Genomic DNA, 21168 nt, shown 5'->3' with positions numbered 1-21168 from the left:
TTTGACTACTTTAGCCACATGATAGACTTTAAGATCAGGAAGTAAGAGATCTACTTTGTTATTTTTTAGTAGTGCTTGCTTATCCTGTGTCACTTTCCTTTCCATATAAAGTTTGTGATCAGTGTTTCCATCTTTGAAGAATGATGCTGGGACTTGGATTGGGATAGCATTATATTTATAGATCACTTTGGATCGCATAAAATCCCTGCTGGTTTAGGGGTTCACTTGTTAATCTACTAACTCTAAGGTCAGCAGGTAGTATCCACCAGCTGCTCTCAGACAGAAAGATGAAGCTTTCTACTCCCACAAAGAGTTAGTCTCAGAAACCCACAGGGGCAGTTCTAGTCTGTCCTACAGGATTGCTATGAGATAAAATTGACTTGAGGTCTATGAGTTTGCTTTTCTGGTTTTAATAATATTGACATTTTCACAATGTTAGGTCTTGCTGTCCTATCAAGGAACATGGCATATTCGTTCATTTATGGAGTTCTGTGTTAGTCTCTTGTAATAGTTTTTGAAGTTTCCTTTACACAAGTCTTTTATTTCTCTACTTAGATTAATTTCTAAGCATTTTATCTTTTGAGTGATTATTGCTAATTGTATTGTTTGATTTCCTTTTCAGAGCTTGTGTTAATCTGGGTGGACTAGAGAAACAAAATTCATAAACACTCATATGTGTTTAAGGAAGACCTTTATATACAAAAGCAATTTAATATTGAGAAAATATCCCAGCCCAGTCCAGATCGAGTCCATAAGTCCAATACCAATCTATAAGTCCCCTTCAGACTCATAAAACACATGCAATGACGCCAAATGCAGGAAGATCACAGGCCAGTGAGTAGGAAATCTTGTGGATCCAGTGGCATGGTAGGCATCTCAGCACTGGCAGAGGTCTCCACGTGGCTTCTCCAGCTCAGGGCACTAGCATAGTTTGATGTATCTTGCCAGCTGCAATGTCTCCCAGGGAATGAGACTGTGTCCCGCCTGCAATGAACTTTGTGCCTCCAAATGAGGTCATCAAATTGCCACATGATTGACAGACTAGACTCCACCCCTTCACTCTAATCCTCAAACTGACAACAGATTATGTAACTACCACAGAGCTCTCTTCATTGTTGTACAAAAATGCAATAGATTTTTGTATATTGATGTTATACCCCACCACATTGCTGAATCTTTCAATTAGTTCCAAAAGTTTTCTTATTGAGTCTTTGTGGTTTTCTGCACATAAAATCACATTATCTGCATGCAAATAGAGAGAACTTTGCTTTTTTGCCAATTCTTATGCATTTGATTCCTTTTTGTTTTCTAATAGTAATAACTAAGACTTTCAGTACATTATTGAAGTATGGTGATAAAAGACATCCTTATCTACTTCCTGTTTGTAATGATAATGCTTTTAGTTTCTACTTATTTAGTGAGAATTTGCTGGGGGGCGTGCCCTTTATTATGTTGAGGATTTCCCTTCCATTCCTATTTTGTCACGTACTTTTATGAGAAATGAGTGCCAAATTTGTTCAAATGCTTTTTCCGGGTCAGTGGATATAATCATGCAGTTTTTTCCTTTGTTTTATTTATATGGCAGAACATTGATTGTTTTATAATGTTGAACTATTCTTGCATGACTAGAATGTACCCTACTTGGTGTTAAAATGTTATTTTTTTAATATTTTGTTGTATTTCATTGGCTAGAATTTTTACATCTGTGTTCATTCCGAAGGGATAATTGTTTCTTTCTCTTCTGTTAATGTCTTTGTCTGGTTTGAGTATTAGGGTTATGATTGCTTTATAAAATTAATCTGGCAGTTTGGTGACCTATTAAAAATTTGTAGAATAGTCTGAGAAGAATGGTGTCTCTTCTGAATGTTTGGTATAGTTCAATGATGAAATCATCTTGTCCTGGCCCTCTTTTTGTGGGGAGTATTTTACTGATCTGATCAATTTCTTATTTTGTTATGTCTCTGTTCAGATGTTTTGTACAGCCATTTGTGTTAATTTAGGCAAGTAGTGGGTTTGTGGAAATTTGTCTATTTTATTTAAGTTTCCAAATTTGCTGGTGTACCACCCTTCCTAATATGGAGTTATTATTTGTTTTATTTTTATTAGTTCTGTTGTGGTATTACTTGTTCCACTTTTATTACTTGTTATTTGCATTATGTCCTTTTCTTATGAGAGGCTTGTCAGTGGTTGACCATTGTTTTAATCTTGTCAAAGAACCAACCCCTTGTCTAGTAGATTGTTCTATTGTTCTTCTGTTTTCTGATTCATTTATTTCTGCTCTAATCTTTATTATTTCTTTTCTCCAGTGACTAAAGATTTATCTGGCTGTCTTATCCTTGACACCTTGAGATATTTGATTAAATTGATTTGGGTTCTTTCTTCTTTTTGACGCATTTATTGCAATAAATTTCCCTCTGAGTACTGCTTTAGCGATGCCCAAAGTGTTTTGTTATTTTGTATTTTTATAATTGTTTGTTGAAAAGGATTTTGCATTTTCCTTTCAGTATTTCTTCAGTTATTGTTGTTGTTGTGGCTGTTAGGTACCAATGAGTAAGTTTTAACTCATAGTGACCGTATGCACAACAGAACAAAACACTACCCAATCCTGCGCCATCCTCACAATTATTCTCCTATGAGCCCTTTGATGCAGACACTATGTCAATCCATCTTTTTTAAATCATTTTATTAGGGCCTCATACAACTCTTATCACAACCCATACACACATCAATTGTGTAAAGCACATTTGTACATTCATTGCCCTCATCATTCTCAAAACATTTGCTCTCCACCTAAGCCCCTGGCATCAGCTCCTCATTTTCCCCTCCCTCCACACTCCCCCCTCCCTCATGAACCCTTGATAATTTATAAATTATTATTTTGTCATATCTTGCCCTGTCCGACGTCTCCCTTCACCCGCTTTTCTGTTGTCCATCCCCCAGGGAGGAGGTTATAGGTATACCCTTGTAATCGGTTCACCCTTTCCAACCCATCCTCCCTGCACCCTCCCAGTATTGCCACTCACACCACAGGTGCTGGAGGGATCGTCTGCCCAGGATTCCCTGTGTTTCCAGTTCCTATCTGTACCAGTGTACATCCTCTGGTCTAGCCAGATGTGTAAGGTAGAATTGGGATCATGATAGTGGGCGGGGGGGAGAGGAGGGAGCATTTAGGAACTAGAGGAAAGTTGTATGTTTCATCGTTGCTACATCGCACACTGACTGGCTCGTCTCCTCCCCAAGACCCTTCTGTAAAGGGATGTCCAGTGGTCTACAAATGGGCTTTGAGTCTCCACTCCACACTCCTCCCCTCTCATTCACAATATTATGATGTTTTTGCTCTGATGATACCTGATCCCTTCAACACCTCATGATCGCACAGGCTGGTATGCTTCTTCCATGTGGGTTTTGTTGCTACTGAGCTAGGTGGCCGCTTGTTTACCTTCAAGCCTTCAAGACCCCAGATGCTATATCTTTTAATAGCCAGGCACCATCAGCTTTCTTCGCCACATTTGCTTATGCACCCATTTGTCTTCACCGATTCTATCAGGGGAGGTGAGCACACAACGATATGATCTTTTGTTCTTTGATTCCTGATTACTGATCCCTTCAGCACCTCGTGATCACACAGGCTGGTGTGTTGCTTCCATGTGGGCTTTGTTGCTTCTGAGCTAGATGGCCACTTGTTCACCTTCAAGCCATTAAGACCCCAGATGCTTTATCTTTTGGCAGCTAGGCACCCATCAGCTTTCTTCACCACATTTACTTATTCACCCACTTTGTCTTCAGCAATTGTGTCAGGAAGGTGAGCATCATAGAATGCTGCTTTAATAGAATAAAGTTTTCTTGCATTGAGGGAGTACTTGAGTGGAGGCCCAATGTCCATCTGCCACCGTAATACTAAACCTATACATATATGCACATGGATCTATTTCCCCATCCTCATATATAAATATATTTGCATAAGTACATGCCTGTATTTAGACCTCTATAAATGCCCTTTGCTTCTTAGTTCTTTTCTCTATTTCTTTTGACTATCCTCTTGTCCCACTATCATGCTCAGTCTTCATTTGGGTTTCAGTAATTCCTCTTAGTTACATTACCCTTGATCACACCCTACCAGGTCTCCTACACCCTCCTCACTATCGATTTGGATCACTTGTTGTTCCCTTGTCCCTCGGTTTGTTAACACCACTACCTTTCCCCCCACCTCCTCCTCTCCCATGTCCCCCAGAACTGTCCATCTCGTTGTTTTCTCCTCCAGATTGTTTATCCAGCCAATCTTATTTAGACAGACCTGCAGAGATAATAACAAGCACAGAAACAAGACAGAGCAAAACCAAGCAACAATATACAACAAAACAGCAACTACAAACCAATGACAACAAAACACAAGAAAGAAAAGCTTGTAGTTAGTTCAAAGACTGTTTATTGACCTTTAGGAGTGTTTTCCAGTCCATTCTGTTGGGGCACCAAGCCCTGAACCCAAAGTCCACCTTCAGCATTCCCTGGGGACCTCACTGCTCCATTCCCTTGCTTTTTTGTTGCACCCCCTTAGTGTTTTGTCTTGGTGTGACCGGATCAGATCAGGCTCAATTTCCACACTGTGTCCCTGGTGTTGTTCTCTGTAGGGCTATGGGTCAATGAGGAACGTCATGTCTCATAGTGGGGCCGGCCATGTTGTCTCTGTGGACTAGCTACTCTGAGCGGGAACATCGTCCTCAAGGCCTGGTGGGCCAGGATGTGCTCCACTCTCTCCTCCTCCCACTTCATCTGCTCCCGTGTGCTCCAATCAGACATGTCCCTCTCCCGGAGCTGCAGCTTCAGTGTCGTCCTCTGAAATAAATTCTTCTGTCGGGGTCAGTCCATCTTGTGAAGGGTATTACTGTTTTATTTTTTGTTCCTCTGCTTTACCAAGGATGGTGTTGCTCTTCAGGGATTGGACTTTCCTGACAACATGTCCAAAGTGCATGAGATGAAGTCTGACCATCCTTGCCTCTAAGGAACATTCTGGCTGTACATCTTCCAAGACATGTTTTTATGTTCTTTTGCCAGCACCATAACTCAAATGCATCTATTCTTCTCTGGGCTTCCTTATTCAATATCCAACTCCAAACACCTGGTAGTTTTTAAGCAGAGTGTTATTCAATTTCCTTCTATTTGATTTTTGATCTCCCTATTGTTGGTTACCAATTTTATAGTCTGTCATTTGAGAAGATAGTTTGTAATATCTCGATGTTTTTAAATTCACTGAGGCTTGCTTTATAGCCCGTGGGCTATCCTGGAGAATGCTGCACGTGCACTGGAAAAGAATGCATACTGCATGGTTATTGGGTGTAGTGTTCTACATATATATATGTGGTCAAAGTGATTAATTGTGGTGCTGGTTCTTCTGTGTCATTTTTGAAGTTATTTTTATTTGTTCTGTCCTTATTCCAGCATGGAATATCAAAGTCCCCAACTATTATTGTAGTGTTGTCTATTTTTTCTTTAAACCTGTAATAATTTGATTAATATATTTTTGTTTTGTTTTTAATTGGTTCTTTTTAGAAATGGTTTTATTGGCACTTATCCATCTATCATACAATTCAATAGTTCAATCATATCAAGAATTACCACAATTTTAGAAATTTTTCTTTTTTTCTAAATAAATGTTCATACTTTATTAATAGCACACAAAATATTCCACTGTATTTGCTAAAAATAGAAAACCTATAACTTGCTCAGCATCTTCATGTTTTATTATGCCACAGGAAAAAAATATTCTTGATTTTCTTCTACAGATGAAAGGTATTAAAAATTGATAGCACTAATGTTTTCCACATGTCATCCCTTCACCTCTGACTTTTCCTCATGAATTTATAGAGAATATCAATTGTTGAAAATCATTGTTTCTTTCAGTCGGAAAAGATTTTCATAAACAGTTTATATACTACATGAATCAAACAGTCCTGTGGTCAGCTGCTACTGATAGCATGTTGGACCAGTTTCTTCATTTGTAGAAGAGGGATAACACCAAAATAAGAAACCCACTGACATTGGATCACTCAATCTCATAGTGACCCTGCATAGGGTTTCTCAAGCTTTGTACATCCCTACAGGAGTAGGCACCTTCATCTTTCTCCCATGATGCAGCTGGGGAGTTTGAACTGGCGAACTTGTGGTTAGCAGTCCAATGTTTATTTGACAACAAGCACTGTCAGGGCTCCTTGATGGGGGAATAACAGATCATTTTTATTTTACTGCCGAAATGACCCTTTGAGGCAAGGAAGGCCAAACTTTGTCTCATAGGTTTTGGACCTGTTATCAGGAGAGACAAAACCAAAAATACCAAAATTCAGAGATCATTGCCATCAAGATGATTCCAATTCATAGCAACCCTGTAACAGAGAACTGATCTTGTGGCTTTCCAAGAGTAAGTCTTTTTGAGAGTAGAATGCCTGGCATCTTCCTCTGACAGGAGAGACCAGTCCTTCGCAAAAAGGTGTTATAGTTGGTACAGTCTCAGAGCAATGAAACAGACGGAGTCTCCGACTTCAGTGCATTGGCACAGTGGCTGCAATGCTGAGCTGTGGATCTTCATTGCTCACTCCTAGTTGTAACACAGCTTGAGGAGATTTCGGTGTTGCTTGAGCAAAGGGAGGATCTGAAGGTTCAGCAGCCTTTCAATGGTCTCTAACTTGTGCGTAGCCAGAATCCTCCTCCTGAACTTTTCAACTGAATCTTGACTATTGCTTCAGCTTTGTCTTGCCTAATCTGAATGTTCTCTAGCTGTTGCCACAAAGCTGCTGGTTCACCATTGTAATACACTGTCTGTTCTAAAATGAACGATATTGTTTCAGGAACTAGATGAAGATCTTGTTTCTCTAGAGAAAATGCAGCTTAAAGTGTTTCTTCTTCTTCACTGAAATTGCTCTTGGTCTTCAGGTGATGTTTTTGAAGAATCTGGGTGAACAGTCATGGAAATTTTCCTACACCCATTGCATTTATCAGTGACATAGCTTTTTCATAATTGAAGTATACTGCAGGGTCAGCACCAAGGACACCATCATCCTCCCAGCTCAGTCACCTGTCACCCCATTTTCTTTTTTCCTGTACTCGTTGTTATTGGCTCTCCATTTCCCCCAACCTACCCTGCCATACCCCCAAGAGAAAACATTAGTTTAGTTACTGCCTTTATAGATTTACCTATCCGGAACTTAATATACAAAAAAAATACCACCATTGAAGGGAGACGTCAGACAGTGCATTTATGACAAAACAATAATTTATAAATTATCTAGGGTTTATGAAAGAGAGGGGAGCGAGGAGTGGGGGGCAAATGAGGAGCTGATGCCAGGGGCTTAAGTAGAGAGCAAATGTTTTGAGAATGATGAGGGCAATGCATGTACAAATGTGCTTTACACAATTGATGTATGCATGGATTATGATGAGTTATATGAGCCCCTAATAAAATTTTTTAACATTTTATTAGGGGATCATACAACTCTTATCACAATCCATACATATACATACATCAATTGTATAAAGCACATCCATACATTCTTTGCCCTAATCATTTTCAAAGCATTTGCTCTCCACTTAAGCCCTTTGCATCAGGTCCTCTTTTTTTTTCCCTCCCTCCCCACTCCCCCCTCCTTCATGAGCCCTTGATAATTTATAGATTGTTATTTTGTTGTATCTTTCCCTATCCGGAGTCTCCCTTCCCCCCCTTCTCTGCCATCCATCTCCCAGGGAGGAGGTCACATGTGGATCCTTGTAATCAGTTCCCCCTTGCCAACCCACTCACCCTCTACTCTCCCAGTATCGCCCCTCACACCCCTGGATAAATTTTTTTTTTAAACATACCACCACCAACAACAAAGGTGACAACAGCATAGAAGACAGGAAAAACAGGGGTACGGTGGGGGAGGTGGGAGCATAAAGGGGAACTAATATCAAGAAGTTCAAGAAAAAAGAAAATGTTTTGTAACTAATTGTGGTAGCAATCATACAGTACTGCTTAATGTGATTGAACCATGGAATATTATGATGTCTATGAAAGCTCCCAATAAAATAATAAAGAAAAAACAGGGAAAACCTCAATCAAAAATAAAGTAGAAATATTAAAATTTAGAACAAATTTAAAATGGTTCAAAGGGATTTAATCTTTTGAAGATTAAATCTTCAAAAGATGTTAAATTTTAACCTAACTGCGTCTGCCATAATTGACTTCACATTACACTCTGTCTGATAACATGATTGTTCACATTCCAACTAGAGCCAGAATGGATTCAACTGGTGCTTAATGTGTGGCCTCTCCAAATGGATTTTTGGGCTTTCACTGTCATCCATAGCCTTCAGCAAACCAGGTGGTCACAATTTAAGCTGATAGCATTTTCTCCTTCATATATGGATTTATATTTTTACAACCTTGCACTCACACAGGCTAGAGAACTTCTTCCAGTGGACTAGGTTGATGCCTCATTTAAATGGCTACTCGATTGAAGACAAGCCTTTAAGACCCCAGATGCACAATACCTTCAGGACCAGGGGTGTGAGGGGCGATGCTGGGAGAGTGGAGGGTGAGTGGGTTGGAAAGGGGGAACCGATTACAAGGATCCACATGTGACCTCCTCCCTGGGAGATGGACGGCAGAGAAGGGGGGGAAGGGAGACTCCTGATAGGGCAAGATATGACAAAATAACAATGTATAAATTACCAAGGGCACATGAGGGAGTGGGGAGCGGGGAGGGAGGGGATAAAAAAGAGGACCTGATGCTAAGGGTTTAAGTGGAGAGCAAATGCTTTGAGAATGATTGGGGCAGGGAATGTGCGGATATGCTTTATACAATTTATGTATGTATATGTATGGATTGCGATAAGAGTTGTATGAGCCCCTAATAAAATGTAAAAAATATATGCAAAAGGGGCATAGTGAAAAAGCTACTGTATATAAACATTCCTGGAGTGAGGACCAGTAGTATGGCAGGGGCCAGACCAACTAAAGGGACACATATGGTAGCCAACTAGAAAGGAAGGTGAAAAAGGAAATAAATAATAATAGTAATAAAGAAATGGGTAGCGGGGACACAGGGCACTAACCCACCCAAGGGGGAGGGTATTGTTTATATCTCCACAGGGATAGAGGGACCAGACTTCAACCCAGTGCCCCAAGATGTGAATACAACATGCCGGCGTGTAATAGGGAACCAGTGGAGAGGTCTGAGGGGCCGGCCCCAATGCCAACTACTATGTGGGCACCTGCCCCTCCCCCCAAAAGTATTTATTTCAAAGAACAGCACTGAATCTGCAGCTCCTGGAGAGGGACATATCTGATCAGAGCACACGGGAGCAGATAAAGGGGGGGGGGGGAGGAGAGAGTGGAGCACATCCTGGCCCACCAGGCCTTGAGGACGATGTTCTGGCTCAGAGCAGCCAGTCCACAGAGAGGACCAGACGGCCAGCCCCACTATTAGACATGACGCCCCTCACTGATCCATAGCCCTACAGGGGCAACACCAGAAACACGGTGTGGGTATTGTGCCCAATCTGATCCAACCACACTGAGGCAAAACACTAAGGGGTGCAACAAAACAGCAAGGGAATGGAGCAGCAAGGTCCCTGGGGAATGCCGAAGGTGGACTTTGGGCCCAGGGCATGGTGCCCCAACAGACTGGACTGGAAAACACTCCTAAAGGTCAACAAACGGTCCTTGAACTAACTACAAGCTTTTCTTTCATGTTGTGATTTGTTTTGTTTTTTGTCACTGGTTTGTTGTTGTTGTTGTTTTGTTGCTTATTGTTGCTTGGTTTTGCTCTGTCTTGTTTTTGTGCATGTTATTTATTATCTCCACAGATCTGTCTAAATAAAATAGGCTGGATGAACAATCTGGAGAGAAAAAAATGGGACCAGCAGTTCTGGGGGGACCTGGGAGAAGGGGAGGTGGGAGGAAAGGTAACAAACCCAGGGACAAGGGAACAACAACTGATCCAAATCGGTGGTGAGGAGGGTATGGGAGGTCTGGTAGGGAGTGATCAAAGGTAATGTAACCAAGAGGAATTACTGAAACCCAAATGAAGACTGAGCATGACAGTGGGACAAGAGGAAAGTCAAAGGAAATAGAAGAAAGAGCTAGGAGGCAAAAGGCATTTATAGAGGTCTAAATACAGGCATGTGTATATGAAAATATATTTATATATGAGGATGGGGAAATAGATCTATGTGCATATATGTATAGGTTTAGTATTAACGTAGCAGAAGGACATTGGGTCTCCACTCAAACACTCTCTCAATGCAAGAATAATTTCTTCTATTAAATTGGCATTCTATGATGCTCACCTTCCCGACAAAACCGCTGAAGACAAAGCAGGTGAATAAGCAAATGTGGTGAAGAAAGCTTATTATGCCCGGCTATCAAAAGTCTGGGATCTTAAAGACTTGAAGGTAAACAAGCGGCCATCTAGCTCAGAAGCAACAAAGCCTGCATGGAAGAAGCACACCAGCCTGTGTGATCATGAGGTGCAGAAGGAATCAGTTATCAGGTATCAAAGAACAAAAAATCATATCATAGTGAATGAAGGGAGAGTGTGGAGTCGAGACCCAAAGCCCATTTGTAGGAACTGGACATGCCCTTACAGAACGGTCTCGGGGAGGAGATGAGCCAGTCAGGGTGCAGTGTAGCCATGAGGAAACATACAATTTTCCCCTAGTTCCTAAATACTTCCTCCTCCCCCAGTATCATGATCCCAATTCTACCTAGTAAGTCTGGCTAGACCAGAGGATGTACACTGGTACAGATAGGAACTGGAAACACAGGGAATACAGGATAGATGATCCTTTCAGGATCAGTGGTGTGAGTGGCGATACTGGGAGGATGGAGGGAGGGTGGGTTGGGAAGGGGGAACCAATTATAAGGATCTACATGTGACCTCCTCCCTTGGGGACAGACAACAGAAAAGTGGGTGAAGGGAGACATCAGACAGGGCAAGATGTGACAAAATAAGAATTTATAAATTATCAAGGGTTCATGGCAAGCAGGGAAGGAGAGGAAAAAATGAGGAACTGATGCCAGGGGCTTAGGTGGAGAGCAAATGTTTTGAGAATGACGAGGGCAATGAATGCACAACTGTGCTTTACACAATGATGTATGTGTGGATTGTGATAAGAATTATATGAGCCCCTAATAGAATGATTTTTTATAAAAACCTTCTATGACTATATTTTTAAAAAATAAAATATACTTCCAGGACAATATTAAATAGGAATGGTGATTAAGGGCAAGCCTGCCCAATTCCCATTTGAAGAGGGAATGTTTTCAATTTCTCTCCATTATGTGAGATGCAAGCCATTGGTTTCACATATCCCGCTTTTGTTATGTTGAGGAATTTCCCTTCTATGCCTATGTTATTGAATGTTTTCTATCAGGAATGCATGTTAAATTTTATGAACGATAGCACAGATGAAACACACAATATTCCTCTGGGTCCTTGAGGCTTCCTCAACCCCCAATATCATGACCCCCGTCCTGCCTTTAAGTTCAGGCTACACGAGAGCATGTACACAGGTACAGACAAGAGTTCAGAACATAAATGGGAGTAGTGATATCAGGAGTGTAGGGAAAAGGTGGGGAGAGAAGGGGAGGAAAGGAGAGTTGATCGAAATGATCAACACATACCCAGGGGGACAAATATCAGAAACTGTGGGGGAAGAGAGACAGTAGTCAGTGTAAGATATGAAAATAATAACAATTTTTATTATCAAAGTGTCACAAGGGTGGGAGGGGTGGAGAGAGAGAAAAAAGAGTTGCTGATAACAAGGGCTCAAGTAGAAAGTAAATGTTTGGAAAATATTGATGACAACTTATGTGCAAATATGCTTGATACAAGTGATGTATGGATTGTCATAAGAGCTGTAGGAACCTCCAACAAAATGATCTTTAAATATATATATATATATATATATATATATATATATATATATATATGTGTGTGTGTGTGTCTACAGTTCACGTGATGAATTACATTAAATTTATTTTTCTTTGTGGTGAATTGCATTGATTGCTTTTCTAATATTGACCATCCTTGCATATTTGGGATGAATCCCATGATCGTGAGGGTTTCTAATTTGTTTTTTTAATGCTTTGTTGAATTCTGTTGGTGAGGGATTTATTGAAGATCTTGCTGTCTATATTCATTAGAGATTTTGGTCTGTAATTTTCAATTCTGGTAATGTCTTTACCTAGCTTAAGTTACAGACTTCTATTTGCTTCATGAAATTAGTTTGATAGTATATTGTCGATTTGTGTATTGTAGAATAGTTCTTGTAAAATTGATATTAACTCTTCTTTAAATATTTGATACAATTCCCCAGTGAAACCATCTACCTTGACATTTTATGGATCATTCTTCTCATAGTTTGGTGTTGAAATTTCTCTTGAAGTGCACCAGTTCAGTTCTCCATTGCTTCAATTCTACTATTTTTCTCTTTCAGTGTATCATCTATTCCTAATATCTTATTATTAATCTTTTGGTTTGCTGTTGGCTGTTTTTGTTAGTTTTCTAATTTTTCATTTATTTTGTCAGATTGCTTTTTCTTTTTTAGGTATAATAATTAGATTCATTTTTTCCAAAAAAATATTAAACATAAACAATCCGATAGAATTTCATAGAAGACTTTTCAAGTATTTTATTTTTTGCCCTATGGCATTGAAAGGTAAACCATCTTTCTTCACCACATTTACTTGTTCATCCACTTTGACTCCAGCCGTTGTGTCGGGAGAGTGAGCATCATAGAGTTCCAATTTAATAAAAGAAGGTATTCATGCATTGAGGGAGTGTTTGAGTAGAGGCCCAAGGTCCTTCCGCCACCTTAATACTTGACCTATAAATATAGACACATAGATCTATTTCCCCATCCTCCTATATATATTTGCATGTACATGTCTTTGTCTAGACCTCCATGAATGCCCTTTGACTCCTAGCTCTTTCCTCCATCTCCCTTGACTTTCCTCCTGCCCTACTACCATGCTTCATCGCCACCTGGGCTAGCGTATACCTCTTCTCTAAGCACCCTTACCCTTGATCATTTCCCACCAGGCCTGCCACTCCCCCTTCTCTACCATTTGGGGTCCCATGTTTTTCCCTTGTCCCTGGGTTTGTTAACACCACTTCCTAACCCCCCCTACCCCCCCACCCCAAGCGGCCATCTAGCTCAGAAGCAACAAAGTCCACATGGAAGAACACACCAGCCTGTGTGATCGAGTGGTCCCAAAGGGATCAGTTACCAGGCATCAAAGAACAAAAATCATATCATTGACTGCACACCTCCATGATAGGATCGCTGAAGACAAATGGGTGCATAAGCAAATGTGGTGAAGAAAGCTGATGGTGCCCGGCTATCAAAAGAGATAGTGTCTGGGGTCTTAAAGGCTTGAAGGTGAACAAGCGGCCATCTAGCTCAGAAGCAAATAAGCCCACATGGAAGAAGCACACTGGCCAGTGCGATCACGAGGTGCCCAAGGGACCAGGTATAAGGCATCATGCAAAAAAAAAAAAGATATAAGTGTGTGTATGTATGTGTATATATGTGTATATGTATATATGTATGTGTATATATGTATATATATATCATATTAAATGAAGGGGAAAGTGCAGAGTGGAGACCCAAGGCCCAAGTGTCGACCAATGGAGATCCCCTCATAGAGGGGTTTAGGAGAGGAGATGGGTTAATTAGGGTGTGAGGTAGTATCGATGAAGAACACAACTCTCCCCCAGATCCTGGATGCTTCCTCCCCCCAACTACCATGATCCGAATTCTACCTTGCAGGGCTGGATAGGACAGAGGCTGTACACTGGTGCATATGAGGGTTGGAGGTACAGGGAATCCAGGGTGGACGATACCTTCAGGACCAAGGGTGTGAGGGACGACGCTGGGAGAGTGGAGGGTGAGTGGGTTGGAAAGGGGGAACTGATTACAAGGATCCACATGTGACCTCTTCCTTGGGAGAGGGACAGCAGAGAAGGGGGGAAGGGAGACTCCGGATAGGGCAAGATATGACAAAATAACGATGTATAAATTACCAAGGGCATATGAGGGAGGGGGGAATGGGGAGGGGGGGGGGAAGAGGACCTGATGCAAGGGGCTTAAGTGGAGAGCAAATGCCTTGAGAATGATTGGGGCAGGATGTGCTTTATACAATTGATGTATGTATATGTATGGATTGTGGTAAGAGATGTTTGAGTCCCTAATAAAATGTAAAAAAAGAAAAGAGAAAAAAATGATTAGGGCAAAGACTGTACAGATGTGCTTTATACAATTGATGTATGTATATGTATGAACTGTGAAAAGAATTGTATGAGCCCCAATAAATTGTTAAAAAAAAGAATAATATAATAAAATAATAATTATTATCTCACAATAAAAAAAGTAAAAAATAAATAAATAAAAAATAAAAAAGTGACTCTTCCACTCTATCTAAAAAAAAAAAAAAAAAGAAAGGTAAACCATCACTGTTCACAAGAACATTCATAAATCACACCTGGTTTATCAGATGGCTTTTGCATCATACCGTTCTTCCAATATTATGTTTGTTTCCGTCGTGCTGTCTCCAGCTGTTAAAATTATCTAAGAATCATTCTTCTGAGTTCCTTGTTGGGTAGTTCTAGCCGTATCTTCCCCAGGAAGGGTTTTAGACTCCATGTATTGGTCATTTGTTTGCACCATTCTTACTTGTTTCTGAATATGAGCACCAGTTCTCTGATGTCTCTGAGATGTCATGGGGCTTTTTTCGGTGTGGTGTTGTGTGTTGTGTGTGTGTGTGTTTGTTGAGGTAGTTCTGGAGCAGTGGTGACTCTTGTCCACTAGATGTAGCTGTTGGGGTATGAAGGTTTCTGGGTGACATAGGGAACAGTTGTCTCCATTGCGTGTAGTGATAATGTGATTATTTACTTTTAAAAAGGCATCTACAACAGCAAAACATCAAGCAGAAGATGAACCACCAAACACACATAAAAACAAAAAGCAAAAAAAGTAATGATAATAATAATATAATAAATTATTTTTCCCCAGGAACCAAAAGCGAACAATGAATTTTCTATTCCAGACAGACTGAACATCTGCATAGGCTTCATTTCACCAGAAACTTCAAGGGGAAAAAAATAAAATAAATTTACACTATCATATGAACCATTTGGTCTGTTGGGCAAAAGTAGAGCCATCTAGCTCCCCAGATGGTTCTGGGTCCCAGTAACACCCACTATAGCTTCAGTTCATCCTAGAGCTGAAGAGATGGCCAAACACTTGTGACCTTGGACCCTGTTGAAGGGCACAGACGTTTGGTATTAAATTCCTGGAGTTTGGGTTGAGTGGGAGTTGTGGATGCTGGCTCTCTCCGCCTGGCTGAGGTCTCTCCGCAGCTCCTGCAGCAGCTGGTTTAGGAATGTCCGGTTGCTGTCTCTGCAAGGCAGGGGTGGGGGCGGGGGGAGACAGTTCCCACTTCGCTCCCTCATGGACCCTTGATATTTTTTTAATGATTATTTTTTAAATCATTTTATTAGGGTCTCATACAACTCTTATCACAGTCCATACACACATCAATTGTGTAAAGCACATTTGTACATTCATTGCCCTCATCATTCTCAAAACATTTGCTCTTCACTTAAGCCCCTGGCATCAGCTCCCCATTTTTACTCCTCTCTCCTAGGTCCCCCCTCCCTCATGAACCCTTGATTATTTATAAATTACTATTATTTTGTCATATCTTACACTCTCTGATATCTCCCCTCATCCACTTTCTGTTGTCCGTCCCCCAGGGAGGAAGTTATATGTAGATCCTTGTAATCAGTTCCCCCTTTTTACCCCACCTTCCCTCCACCCTCCCGCTATCAGCACTCTCACCACTGGTCCTGAAGGGATTATCTGTCCTGGATTCCCTGTGTTTCCAGCTCCTATCTGTATCAGTGTATATCTTCTGGTCTAGGCGGATTTGTAAGGTAGAACTGGGATCATGATAGTGGGGTGGGGGGAGCATTTAAGAACTAGAGGAAAGTTTTATGTTTCATCATTGTACCCTGCACCTTGATTAGCTCGACTCCTCCTTGAGACCCTTCTGTAAGGGGATGTCCAGTTACCTATAGATGGGCTTTGGGTCCCCAATATGCACCCTCCCTCATTCACAATAATATGATTTTTTGTTCTTTGCTGCCTAATAACTGATCCCTTTGACACCTCATGATCACACAGACTGGTATGCTACTTCCATGTGGGCTTTGTTGCTTCTGAGCTAGGTGGCCGCTTGTTTACCTTCAAGCCGTTAAGACCCCAGATGCTATATCTTTTGATAGCCGGGCACTATCAGCTTTTTTCACCACATTTGCTTATGCACCCGTTTGTCTTCAAACAATCGTGTCGGGAAGATGAGCATCATGGAATGCCAGTTTAATAGAAAAAAAGTGTTCTTGCGTTGATGCAGTATGTAAGTGGAGCCCAATGTCCATCTGATACCTTAATACTAAACCTATAAATATATGCACATAGATCTATTTCCCCACCTCATATATAAATATATTTACATATATACATGCCTGTATTTAGACCTCTAGAAATTCCTTTTGCCTCCTAGTTCTTTCCTTTATTTCCTTTTACTTCCCTCTTGTCCCACTATCATGCTCAGCCTTCATTTGGGTTTCAGTTTCCTCTCAGTTACATTGCCCTTGATCAATCCCTACCAGGCCTTTTATACTCTCTTTGCCACTGATTTGGGTATCCCTTTTTAAATCACCAGTATGCATTGATCAAGGCCCCCCTCTGGTACATATTATAAAAACGCAGCACAGGGTGTGAGATTGAGGGGAACAACTTTTTTTGACATCAGGTGATTGAAGAGTTAGGAATGATTCTGCTCCTCTTATGTCCTGTGCCTCTACTCTGGTACTTTATCAAAGCAAACAGAAGGAAAGAAAATAATTCCAAGCCAGTATCAAAAACTCCAAAGCACTGATAGGCTCCCTGGGCACCAAGTTTGGGATTTTTCACAGCTGCTACCATGAAGCTTATGAATATGTGGATCCCATCTCTCTAACAGGACATCATAATGGGTTATGCATTGGGCTGCTAACTTCAAGGTCAACAGTTCTAAACCACCACCCACTCTGTGGAGAAAAGATGAGGTTTTCTACTCCCATAAAGAGTTACAGTCTCAGAAATCCACAGAGGTACCCCTACCCTGTCCTATAGGGTTGCTATGAGTCGAAATAGACTCAATGGCCATAAGCTTGGTTTGAGAAATTTTCATTGTAATGCTGTTCTGTCAGTTTAAAAATAACCCCGGGCTCATGGTCAAGCTCGGGGCTTTGAAACTTTGTGTCCCATGTGTCCGCTCTACTGCTTTACCCACTAAAAATAGCCCTAAACTGTCTCAGTCAGACCCAGGGTGTTGGTAGCTTGTGCCAACTCCACTAGATCACCATCCTTACCAGAAGTCTTGTTTATCATGTTTGAACCACAAAACTGTATTGTTATCTATTTTTAGAGAGGAGGTATAACTTTTTAAGTTTCGTATTCCCTATATTTAAAATTAATTTTAAAATCGGTATGTACAAACATCACCTGATCTCTATCTTAGATAAGCCAAGAGAAGCATAGTATTGTGAAAGGGCTAAAAGCAAAGAATATATGCTTTTAAAGTCAGGCTGAACTGAATTGAAATTCTGTCACTGCCATTTGTGGTCTCAAGTAAGTCGTGAAATCTCTCTAAGCATTAGGCTCTTCTTTCACTAAAATGCACATAAAAATGGTGCTTCCTTGAAGATTTATGGTGAGCATGCAATGAGAAACCTTGTCAAGTAATGGCTCATTACCTAATACAGGCTAATCTTTCAGTGTGAATGGCTGTTGTTTTTCCTTTTCCCCTGAAAGAAAGCTATGCTAGCGCTGTGGTTCTGACACTTTAGAACCAGAATCGACTGCGGTGCTTGTTAAAAATATACATGTCCAAAAAAAAAAAAAGAGGACCTTATGCAAAGGGCTTAAGTGGAGAGCAAATGCTTTGAGAATAATTGGGGCAGGGAATGTGCGGATGTGCTTTATACAACTGATGTATGTATATGAAAGGATTGTGTTAAGAGTTGTATGAGCCCCTAATAAAATGTAAAAAAAGAAAAGAGGAGAGAAAAAAAAGAAAATGATTAGGGCAAAGAATGTACAGATGTGCTTTATACAATTGATGTATGTATATGTATGGATTGTGATAAGAGTTGTATGAGCCCCTAATAAAATGTTTAAAAATATATATTTATATACATGTCCATTGAATTGGAATTTACTAAGATTGGTCTTAGGTTCGAACAGAACAACAATTCTGAGGCTGGCACAAGACCAGGAGGTGTTTGCTTCCATTGTACATAGGGTTGCTATGAATCAGAACTGACTCAACGGCACCTAAGAACAACAATGAGGATGGGGCCTGAGCACCCATATTTTAATTGCACCTACAAAAGCAGAGTGTAACTGAGGTAGCAAAGTGCTGGATGGACCTGACCTCATGGTCTTCAGGTGCAGGCTCTACTGCACTTACTCACTCACTGCCATCAAGTCACAGCCGGCTCTAAATGACTTTGATATTTTTGCTGTTCCACTCAGTGGGGGACTTCGGGAAGTTGGGGGGCAACGGGGAGGCAGGGGGTAGCAGGACCTCCTAGCCGACTGAAATACAAACATTGTGATTCTGGACTCAGATTAATTTGATGGAAGATTAGTAAGAAAAAGAGCTTTAGGCAGCAACATCTCCAGAGGTGAGCTGGGCTAGGATTGAATGTGCCCTCCCAGAGCTGACGTCTTCCCCCACTCCTAGCAGCAACACGGAAGAACAGCCTCCTAGTTCAATTAATTCATTAACCATTTGTTGAGCACCTAGTAGGCATCAGGCACCTCCTCCTCAGCTGCTCTCCCCACATCTGGAGAAACAGAGAGGGTGGGAACATCCCCAATTCCCCTTTGTTGCCTAAAGATGCTTATTTTTAGATTCTATTGACAGAGAAGAAAGCATGGCGGTGACTGCTGCTGCTTGTCAACTTTCTTTCCGTTCCCTCTAAGATATCGTCTACCCGAGAAAGATTTTCCTCTGCCCACACAAAATACTTTGCAATTCTATCCGCCGTTGCCACCTGTTCTCCCATTTACCAGGGTTTCTCGTTCCCTTGATAAGCAGGAAACTGGAGGGGGAAAAATACCCTCCACTGCTCTCTCTCTCTGGGTGCAATGGCACCATAGGAACAGCAGGTGGCGAAACGAACTTCGATGACAGCGAACGGGAAGGAAGAGCCGGCTAAATAAAGCAATCGCAGGTCAGGTATCTGGTGCACATCGACGCCATAAATACTTGATACGTGGATGACTGTGTGGAACCTGAGCTCTCCCTAAAGCTGGCAGAGTGTGAAGGCTGGAAAGGTGGGAAAGCCAATCTCCGCGGTTCACAAGTGGGGAAGGCAGGTCCAGAGGCACCTAGGCCGATGGAGCAGAGCCAATCCTTGGATTGTGCCAGTAAATGGGTCACACTCAGGCTAAGCTTTGGACTCATAGGTAGCGCTTTCCCAAACATTTACTACTATTAGTGTCAAATCCAAGCCACTGACACTGAGCCGATTCCAACTCATAACGACCCTCCGTAATGATAACGAGTATTTCCCAAACTTGAGTCACCTCACTGCTTATTCCTGAATTTGGCTGTATCTGCACACGTATATTATCATTCAGTTAGTATTTTCTTTAAATCAATTCACTTTCTAGATTTAAATAAAATATACCAAAAAAATAGCCCAAACTGCTTTCAAGCAGGCTGTGACTCGTGGGAACCCCATGTGTTTCAGAGTAGAATTGCTCCACAGGATTTTCTTTCCCTTATGTCCTCCACCCCACCCCGCCCCCGCCATTGACTAATAACGCTTACATTTAAAGCAGTTATATAAATTGATATACCCCTAATATGTTAAGGGACAAAAGATATAAACAGGGGATTTGTTTTAAAAAGTAACAATGTTTAGGGTAGCCACCGCCGCCGCCGTCCATCATTGTTGTGGTTGGTGCGCTGAACTCCTCGGGCCCCGCCTCGCCGCCGTCAGGAAGTGGATGTTCAAGGTGGACCACTCATTGGAATCCGCGAAAATGCGCGCGAAATACCCTGACCGGGTTCCGGGGATTGTGGGAAAAGTCTCTGGCTCTCAGATTGTTGACATTGACAAACGGAAGTACCTGGTTCCATGTGACATCCCTGTGGCTCAGTTCATGTGGATCATCAGGAAAAGGATTCAACTCCCCTCTGAAAAGGCAATCTTCCTCTGTGAGGACAAGACAGCCCCGCAGTCCAGCCTTACTGTGGGACAGCTTCACGAGAAGGAGAAAGATGAAGATGCATTCTTGCATGTGGCCTACAGCCGAGAGAACACGTTTGCCTTCTGAGGGCCAGCGCGGGGCTAGGTGCACCATTCCTGTTTGTGGATCTTGAAAATAGCCAGCCGTTTTCAGTTACTACACAGACCCTTTCGACATAGACCGATTAGTGCATTTGTAACTGGATTTATTTCTTAATATATTGGAAGGCTTTGTTCCTTAGATTAGTAAATTATCAGAGTTTATTTTGAGTTTTTCTTTTTGTGCATTGTGCTCATGGCTCTAGGCCACGGGGAACTTGTTCCTTTGGGAACCATATTTAATGAAAATATTTCCACATTGAAGTGAGATAGGTGAGGTATTAAGGTGACAGAGAGGGAGATGACACATTGGTTCTGGATTATGTCTGAAATGTTAGATGGCTAAGAATTAAAAGCATCCAGATAAATCCTTAGCAATCAGAACACTTGCTTCACTAGATTTTTGCCAACTGCCAATCATGTTGGACTGAGCTAATCTGTTCCTCTTTCTGAAACTGAAGGTAAATGATTAACAATAAAACTTCTCTTGTGAAGGCAAAAATTAAGTAACAATGTTTAATAATGCTCAAATACTCAACATTATAAAAATTAAAGTGAAATCATATTTTTACTGATTTAAATAGAAAATATGAGAACACTCGATGTTAGCAAGAGTAGGGTGGCTTAAACTTCAACCTCCTAGTTTTAGGGTCTAGAATCCTATGGAAGTTCCCAGGGAGAACAAATAGTTTATGCTCAACTGCTAACCTAAAGTGTGTGTTTGAGC

The 21168-nt window shown here is 41.2% G+C and overlaps 2 pseudogenes; one reads left to right on the top strand and one right to left on the bottom strand.

The window, feature by feature from the left end:
• Positions 1 to 475: 475 nt before the first annotated feature.
• On the bottom strand, positions 476 to 17469 carry LOC142431697 (COMM domain-containing protein 10-like; annotated as a pseudogene).
• A 2538-nt stretch (positions 17470 to 20007) lies between these two features.
• LOC142431696 (gamma-aminobutyric acid receptor-associated protein-like 2 pseudogene) lies at positions 20008 to 20430 on the top strand (annotated as a pseudogene).
• Positions 20431 to 21168: the final 738 nt, after the last annotated feature.

Source organism: Tenrec ecaudatus, chromosome 18 (genome assembly GCF_050624435.1).
Source record: "Tenrec ecaudatus isolate mTenEca1 chromosome 18, mTenEca1.hap1, whole genome shotgun sequence".
In the NCBI taxonomy this organism is placed as follows: domain Eukaryota; kingdom Metazoa; phylum Chordata; class Mammalia; order Afrosoricida; family Tenrecidae; genus Tenrec; species Tenrec ecaudatus.
Note: the sequence above shows the minus strand (reverse complement) of the source record. Positions and strands in the feature narration are given on the sequence as shown.